Here is an 8623-nt window from a genome sequence, read left to right on the forward strand (position 1 = left end):
ACCACTGTAGAGGTGCCTAGCTACACTCTTGAAAACATATACATTGTAACTTTTTTTTGAAAACTTAGGGATCCAGTAAGAATGCTTTTTCTATCACAACTCTGAATCTGGTTCCCACTCGTTCCTTAACCTTCTTCCTGACACTCAAAACAAACTGACCTCCTCACTTTACGGCTCTATGCTTTATCTCTGCTCACTTAAACACATGCACACACACACACACACACACACACACACACACACACACACACACATCACATCACAAAGTTCACTAAGTAGAGCTTTCCTCGATACCTCAATTCAAAAACAAAGGAAATCCTCGCCTTTTTATCTCCTCAACAATCTCTCATGACCTTGACCAGTAAGTCCCAAGGGGCTCCAGTTTACAGAAACCAAAGCAAACATAAAAGACAACAGAAAACTGGAGCGTCACTAAAGATAAAACTCTTACAGTTCCTTTCAGGATCAAGTCCTGGCAAACAAAGCCTTGGTCTCTTACATATTGAATGATCCAATGCCTGCTCGTTATGTCTGCACATTAACTAATCTAAGCTCGTTCATAGTTCACTGCTATTCTACTAGATATAGTGCATATAAATATGAAATAAAAAAAGACATCAAACTCTTTAGCTTGATCTTAGGGGATTTAAGTATTAGTAACTTTATTGTTGCTAGTCTACAATTAAACAAACGAAAACTATGTATTTACGAGGTAATTTTTGTCTGGGGTGGCCCTAAACATGTTTAAATGAGGGGTGATTACAGAGAGATTACTGGGTTGCCAGAATTACTACTGCAGTTTACAGGTGGAGACATTGAGGGAGAGGTTAAATGGCTTCTTCAGACTACTAAATTATGCTCTGGGTTCAAATCTTTTCACATTTACTATTGTGCCTGATATATAACATAGACCCCTTACTATAACACTAAGATTTTGTAGATGGTGACTTTCTAATGGATATTACCCTACAAGTAAAGAGACTGGTTTTTAAAGGAGAGCAAGCATCACTGAGAAACAGAAATAATTTATTTGCATTTGAAAAAGCATTAAAAATGTAAACCTTAGGAAATGCTCTTCACTTGTCATTCCCTCTAGCTCTTTTAAGAGAAGTGTAGTTTAATAACACTGGGTTTTTCTACTTTTTACTTGTAAGTCTCTCTGAACAACAAACTACTCCTTTTCCTCCCCAGCCTTGGTATTTTTCTTCTAAAAATAGAAATAGAAAAAACAAACAAATAAACAAACAAAATGCAAGTCCTACCTGGCATAGATAACACAAGGAAGAACTGATTGTTTGTAGGCTGCTTTGAGATTCCAGAATGAAATGCATAATCCAGTTGCTCTTCAACCCTAAAGTAAAGGCAAACTTTACTAAAAATAATTGTCTCAGCAGATGCTTCCATAATATGATACTAAACCATTATTAACAGAAACAGAAGCTTCATTTGAATTAGATTTGAATCAAAATGGAGGGAAGGAAAGCTCCCAAATGTATTAAGTTCTTTTGCCCAAATCAAAAGATCAATACTTCTTTCTTAATCAGCAGTTATCTTATTCTTGTTAGCAGAAACAGTATGCACTTATTAAATAGAACAGGCTCAAAACGATGTAACCGTAAGTGTGAGAGCCAAACACCAAATCAATATATTTCATATAGTAATTTTTGTTAAATTTCATTTCAGATTTGTTCCTGGACAACTGTTATATACTGGAGCACTGACTTCTGGCAAATCTTAACTCTTTATAAATGGCCAGATTGTTTCTCATAACATGACTGATACATGTAATTCTTCAGGATCCAATAAAGTGAACTGCCATTCTTTAGATAATCTCTGGTGAAGAAAGATGAAGAAACTGCTCTGGAGGCTTCAGTAGGGATTCTAGGCATATCCCTAGCTTATGTAGAAAGCAGAAGAGACAGGAGGTTATTAGAACGCTTCAGGGATGTAATAAAAAGTAAAACATATGGACTGAAAAAGAGGTTCCATCCATACAAATAGGAAAAAAAGGAGTTTTATGGATTAAAAAACAAAACACCAACATTAAAGAACTGAAATCGTTGCGGTATGAAGGTTGGGGGCTCCTAAACAGAGAGCAAGGTGCCGGGGTACCAAAGAGGCAGGAGAGGGACTCTGAAGGCAAGGCTCAACACAGAAACACTGGCGCAATCAACAACAAAATGAACAAAAAAGCCCAAAAGCCCACCCTCCTACAAGTCAGTAACTAACATAATAGCTGGAATGATGTGCAAGGGGAAAACAGTGCTAACTGCGAGAAAACTGGTCAGCGGCGGCCAAGAGGGTAGCGACTGAGGATGCACAGTCGAGGGAAGCACCCAGCGCGGAGCTGGACCGACATCGGGGGACCACCGGGGCCAAAGGGCGCGCGGGCGCGGGTGGAAGCGAATGAGGGTCGAAGGGCCAGGCGGCCACGATGGAGCCGAGCGGAGAGCAGGCTGGACCCCGCGCGCGACGTGCGGCAAGGGCCAGCCGGGAGCACCCGCCTGCGCGCCGCGCCCCTCGCGTCCCCGCCGACCTTCAGCGGGCCCCAGGACCCGGCTCCGACTGAGGCCAGGGCGCCGGAGGCGGACGAGGCGAGGAGGCCGCTTCCTGTCTGGCCCGGCGGGGGAGATGGACCTGGCCCGAGTCGCGGGGCTGGGAGTCCCGCAGGCAGCGAGGGGCTCACCTCTCAACCCGCGCGGCCTCGGCTGGCGCCTGTGAGACGGAGGAGCTCTGCGTCCGGCTGGTAGGCGTCCTTACCCAGGTCCGCACCATCCCGCCCCGGGCCCGCTCACATCGCCAACGCAGCGCCCGCAACCACCGCAAAGCCGAGAGCCGGTTCGTCACGGGCGCTCGGCTCCCGGCCCAGAGCCGCCAGCGAGCATGCGCAGTCGCCGCGGTCCCGAGGGAACACGGCCAGGGAGCGCTACCTGCGATCAACAGGTCCCGGCCCGCGGCCCCGCCCCTGGCGCTCTCCCCTCCCCCTCCCGCAACGCCCCGCCCTCTCTGGGGGCGAGGGCCCGCCCCCTTGGGCTCCAACTCCCGCCCTCCAGGAGCCCCCGCTGCTGCGCCCCCGCCCGCCGGCGCCAACCGAGATTTCAAGATTTGTTCTCCCTTCCCGGCTCGCCGTTCCCGAGTTCCCGCGAGAACGGGAGGCTTGCGTCAATAAAAAGCGCGAGCCCCAGCCAGGGTGGGAGCTGGGGGCACTGTGTGAACCACTGATCAAAAGTTAAAGGGGTCCCCAGAGGCGCGAAAGGGCAGTGGAAGACTGAAGAGATTTCTCTTGAAGTCATCCATTCCCCTCCACGCCCACTCTCCTTGCTGCCAGGGCTGGAGCTGATCCCTGCGCCCCTGGTAGAGCAATGGGGTCTGTGCTGCCCCCAGCAGTGGCTAATGGCCTTTTCATGGTGTGGCCATCCATGCATGTTGATCCATTAGCTTCTTGATTGATGACATCTTAAACAGAAGCGTTCAGGTCTTAAGTTTCACTAACAGAAGCCCATGTAAAGCATTCCTTCATTGATTAACTTCATTCTCTTCTTTCCCACTGTCCCAACAGAACACTTTTTAAAATTTATTTTACATCCTGCTCAGTGCCCCCTCTCCAGATCATCCCCTCCCACAATCCTTCCCCTATTCCCTCTCCCCTTCTTTGAGTGGGTGGAGGCCCTCCTGGATGTCCCCTCCCCCCCAAAACATCAAGCATCTGTGAGGCTAGGCCACTCCCACTGAAGCAGGACAAGGCAACCCAGGTAGCAAAATATCCCACATAAAGGGAATAGCTTTTGGGATAGCAGCCATCCTCCCCCTCTAATAGTTAGAGACCCACAGGAAAACCAAGCTGCACATTAGCACAAATGCTGGAGGAAGGAGGCGAGGTCTCGCCTGTGTATGCTCTTTGGATGGTGTTCAGTCTCTGAGAGCTCCAAGCTCTGAGAGTCCAGGTTAGTTGGACTTGTGGAGTTCCTTTCCCCTTCAGGGTTGCAGTCTTTCCTCCTATCCTTCCATAAGAGTCCCCAAGCTCCATGCACTGTGTCTGTAGGTCTCTGCTTCTGTTTGAATCATCTCCTGGGTGGAGCCTCTCAGAGGACAGCCACGCTAGACTCCTGTCTGCAAGCATAACAGAGTATCCTTAATAGTGTCAGGGATTGGTGGTTGCCCATGGATGGGTCTCAAGTTGGGCCACCAACAGGACATTTTATAGCTCGTTCAAGCATCTGTGTGTGACTCAAGGAAAGTTGGGAATTTCAGCTACAGCTGAAAATTTCCCTCAGAGCGGTAACTCTTCACACAGCTCAAGATAAAATGAATGGGGAAGAGAGAACACAGCTTGTGATAAAAATGAGTTGGGAGAACAGAGAGTGGTATCTCTTAGATATAATGTGAGGGAACATGATGCCACTGATAATGTGCTTTAAGATAGTTAATAATGAAAAATATTGTGTTTATTTGCTAGGATAAGCATGAATAAAACCTTTCTGTTCACTTGGCAGTAGTGACGTGGCCTTGGACCTTAGGCCCTTTGAAGCCAAGTGTTAAATATGATTTAACCATTGGTTTTCCTTCAGTTTTTGGACAGAATTTAAACAGGATTCGAATGCCTGTGTTATCCTATGATAATGTTTGCATAAATGATCCTTCTGGTACAGTCACTCTTGCCATTTATAGACAGAATCGTACCCAGTAAGATAGGTGCCCACAGTGCACAATGGTAAGGTATTTGGGGAAGTTATATTTCTTTAACAGCAAATATGGGACTGAGGAAAGTGAAGCTTAAGTGTCCTTTATGGGTCCAAAGGGCAAATATATTATTACCTCATAACATTGTGATGTTACTTCTTGATTTAATGGCTGTGGTCTTACTGGGAAAAGAATGGTATAAGACAGTGACCATACCAATCTCCCAGTTAAAAAGAAAGTGCTCAACTGTGTTTCAAGGTTCTCAAGGTGTATATCAGCCTGGGCTACAGTCTGATACCTTGTCTCAATAAGTAAATGAATGAATTTCTTTTTAAGCAAATAATGTTACTTGCATCTGGTTGCTGAATGGAAATAGGTGAGGAGTAAGAAGACTTTGCTACTTGATCTTAGTGAACATGTTAAAGGAGAAGATTGGAATCTACAGAAAATAAACGCAGTTTTATACTGCATGTGTCATAGGCTTTAATAATATATTACCAAGAAAACCTTGATACTGCACAATTGATTAAACTACAGAGTGCTTTTTACAATACAGTATGAAAGGTTTCAAGCAGTTACTTCTGGATTGCACCTCAGATTATTTGGGTTTTCCAAGTGACAAAGCATTTGCTCGGATCAGAAGCTGTCAGACAGGAGACGCCCCTCCCACCACCACACTTCTGAATCACTCCTGTAGAGTGTAATTATACAGTATCGAGTGACAGCAACTGTGTGACTTCATGACTTATTCTCCTCTTCGTGTGCCTGGAGCTTACGGTGGTGTTTTGTGCTGTGGTGTTTGTGTTAATTACCACCAGCTTTTCAATAGCAAACACACCAGAGAGACTATCTCATATATTTTATGATTCAAGCCTTATCTTAGTCCTGATCTCCTAGCCAGGTCCAGCCACGGATCTGTGGCTCACATCAGACTGCTTTTCACAGGTAACATGATGAACCGCCTTCTTCACCATAGCTCAAACAGACCTCTGCCCACTTCCCCTTTCCCTTGGTGAGAGATCTGTCTCTCCCCATCTAGGATTGGCAGCGTCTTCTCAGGATGGATTACCAAGCCTAGAGCCCCCCCCCCCCCCCCCCCCGCCCCAGTCGTACTGGACACTTTTCTGTGTCTCCTGTCTATTTCATTTCCATGTGCCGATTGCGTTTCCAAATACTTCTCTATTTCAAAATGATTTTCAACTCCAAGGAAAAGTCAGATGTGGACCAAAAAGGAGTGTTACTTCTAGTGAGCCTGGAGAAAGGCATTCAAAGCATAATGTGAATGGAAATAAAGGTGGCTGTCAACTTTAGATTATTTGATGCATGAAGGTATCTGCGAATATTATCTAAAATAGTCATGCAACAAATTTAAACTTATTTAAACACTAATTTACTATGAATTAAAATCTGCATAAAAGAAAACATTCTACCTGTATCAAATAAAAACTTGTCCTTTTAAATGTGTATCACTTTTCATATTTGTTTAACATGAAAATTCAGTGTTCTTGCCTTTTTCAGTTATAGAGATTTTAAAGTTGTATACTTCTTTTCAGTTACTTCATGAGTTCATTACTTAATTTAAAAAGTTGAAATGTTTTCTAAAACCTGTGACCTTATAAAAATGTTTACTGCTTTCTGATTTATAAACTGAATAGTTGCTTCATGGGTGTGTTGGAAAACTTATTCTTATAAAGACCTCTTTAAAAAAGAAGACCTGTGTTCTGAATATTTCTTTCCCTAAATAGATTGAGTTTCTAGGACAATATTTATAATCATTGCTTGCAGTCACTTAAAAATGCTTACAACTCTAAACTCAAATGTCCATATAGAATGCAAAATTAAACATTTAAAATTCTTTTCTATAGAAAAGTTCCTTACAGTTCTAGGTTTTGCATTGGAACCACCATTATAAACACAGCAGCCAGAAAAGCCACAACAATACAATTACTCTTTTATACTCCAGCTATCGTTAGCCTTAATTTCCTTTATTGCCAACTACAAGTACGTTTATCCTTATGTTTTTTCTTATTTTTGAAATGTATCACATTACATTTGCTGAATTTATTATCTATGGTGCAGAGAAAAAAAAAACATACAGTGTCATGAAAACCAGGAATTTGGTTTTTTAAAAATTTCCAGCCAAATCTTGAAAGGCTGCAGCCATGCTTAGCCTCCGGGTTGGTCAGGTTCAGGATAGCATGGCTGCTGACGAAAATTCAGCTCCATCTTGAAAGGCTATTTAAGTTCCTGTTCTAATTTATTCAGTCAAAAAATGCAATTTGAACTAATCTGGGTCAGGAGCAACTTGTTGACTTCTGGGTGGTTGTATTTGTAGAAGCATCTTGAAAAGGGAATTTGCTGCATGCTTGCTTTTGCAGGTTAAGGGAAAATATTCTTGGTGATAGGCTTTTGTTTTTGTTTCATTACCAGAGAATACAAGACTCTTTAGCAACTAGAGGTATATGAGTCTGTGCATGTGTGTGTGTGTGTGAGTGTGTGTGTGTGTGTGTGTGTGTGTGTGCCTGGAGTGTGGGTGCCTGTGTGTGCACGTTCTATAGCGTTCACCTTTATTCACAGCACTTGGGAGTCAGAAGCAGGCACATCTTTGTGAGTTCAGGGCCAGCCTGGTCTACATAGTAGCTTCCAGACCAACCAGATCTACATAAAGACTCTGTATTCAAAGGAGGGGGAGAGAATTTACCATAATGAATTTTCTGTCCATTTAAAAGTATTTTCCATTTATTCCTATGTTGTTTTTACGTGATTCTATAAATACTATTGTTGTGATTTTTCGCTACCAAATCCATCCAGCCGAATAAGGGAGATGACACAGGAGACTCTTCTAGACGCAGTTTATTCAGGAACGTTACTTCAGGAAGCCCCCAGTCCTAGCCCGTTGCCCCAGTTATATATCCCAGCCTGCACCAATCAGCGACCGCCACGTAAGACTCGTGATAGGATCGAGACGATGGCCTGGGATGGCCTGATATGACATCAAAGGGCGCATGCGCACTTCTCCAGTGCTTACGTGACTCTTAAAGGGGAACGAGGGGGAGCGTTGCTGACTGATGTGTCTTGGCAACCAGCCCAGGCGCCATTTTAGACTGGCTGCCATGCCCCCTCCCCACAGTGATTTACATGTATAGGTAGGACACTTTACAGGAGTCATGTCACTATCTCTTTCCATTTTACTTTTACTAAGTCCAGGAGCTCCAATGTGCCACAGTGACTACAGGTAATAATAATTAATATGCTATAATAATTAATATGCAAGAACCTTTTTGAGATTACATTTTCAGAGTTTTCATCACATACAAAATATTCTTTTATTTACTTCTAAATGGAAGTAAAGAAAATGGATAGTTTCTTTATTTACATTTCAAATACTATCCCCTTTCCAAGTCTCCCTTACTGAAACCCCCATCCCATCCCACCTCCCTCTGCCTGTAGGAGGGTGCTGCCCCACCCACCCACCCACCCACCCACCCACCCACCCACTCCTGTCTTCCTACCCTGGTATTCCCCAACACTGGGGCATTGAAAACCCTCAGGCCCAAGGGCCTCTCCTCCTACTGATGTCCAGCAAGGCTATCCTCTGCCGCATATGTGGCAGGAACAATGGGTCCCTCCATGTGTGTTCTCTGGTTGGTGGTCCAGTCCCTGGGAGCTCCAGGAGATCTAGCCTGTTGACACTGTTGCTTCTCCCACGGGCCTGCAAACCCCTCAGCTCCTTAAGTTTCTTCTCCAACTCCTCCTTCAGGGACTCTGGGCTCAGTCCAATGGTTGGCTGTGAGCATCCAACTCTGTATTTGTCAGGCACTGGCACAGGAGACAGCTATATCAGGCTCCTGTCAGCAAGCACTTCTTGGCATCCACAATAGCATCCAGGTTTGGTGACTGAATATGGGATGGATCCCCAGGTGGGGCAGTCTCTGGATGGCCT

General features: G+C 44.5%; 1 protein-coding gene across 3 annotated transcripts in view; it reads right to left on the reverse strand.

Annotated features, from left to right (window-relative positions):
- Fam135a (family with sequence similarity 135 member A) overlaps positions 1-2957 on the reverse strand; it is an 86721-nt gene extending 83764 nt beyond the window's left edge. For 2 of the 3 annotated variants that reach the window (XM_052193039.1, XM_052193042.1), the window contains exons 1-2: positions 2687-2957; positions 1263-1351 (exon numbers count right to left, since the gene is read on the reverse strand). The gene's annotated coding sequence lies outside the window, so the exon portion shown is untranslated. The remainder of the gene's footprint in view (positions 1-1262; positions 1352-2686) is intronic. The other variant, XM_052193041.1, reaches the window with a different exon arrangement.
- Between the last annotated feature and the right edge of the window lie 5666 nt (positions 2958-8623).

The sequence above is a fragment of the Apodemus sylvaticus genome, chromosome 9, assembly GCF_947179515.1.
Source record: "Apodemus sylvaticus chromosome 9, mApoSyl1.1, whole genome shotgun sequence".
In the NCBI taxonomy this organism is placed as follows: Eukaryota; Metazoa; Chordata; class Mammalia; order Rodentia; family Muridae; genus Apodemus; species Apodemus sylvaticus.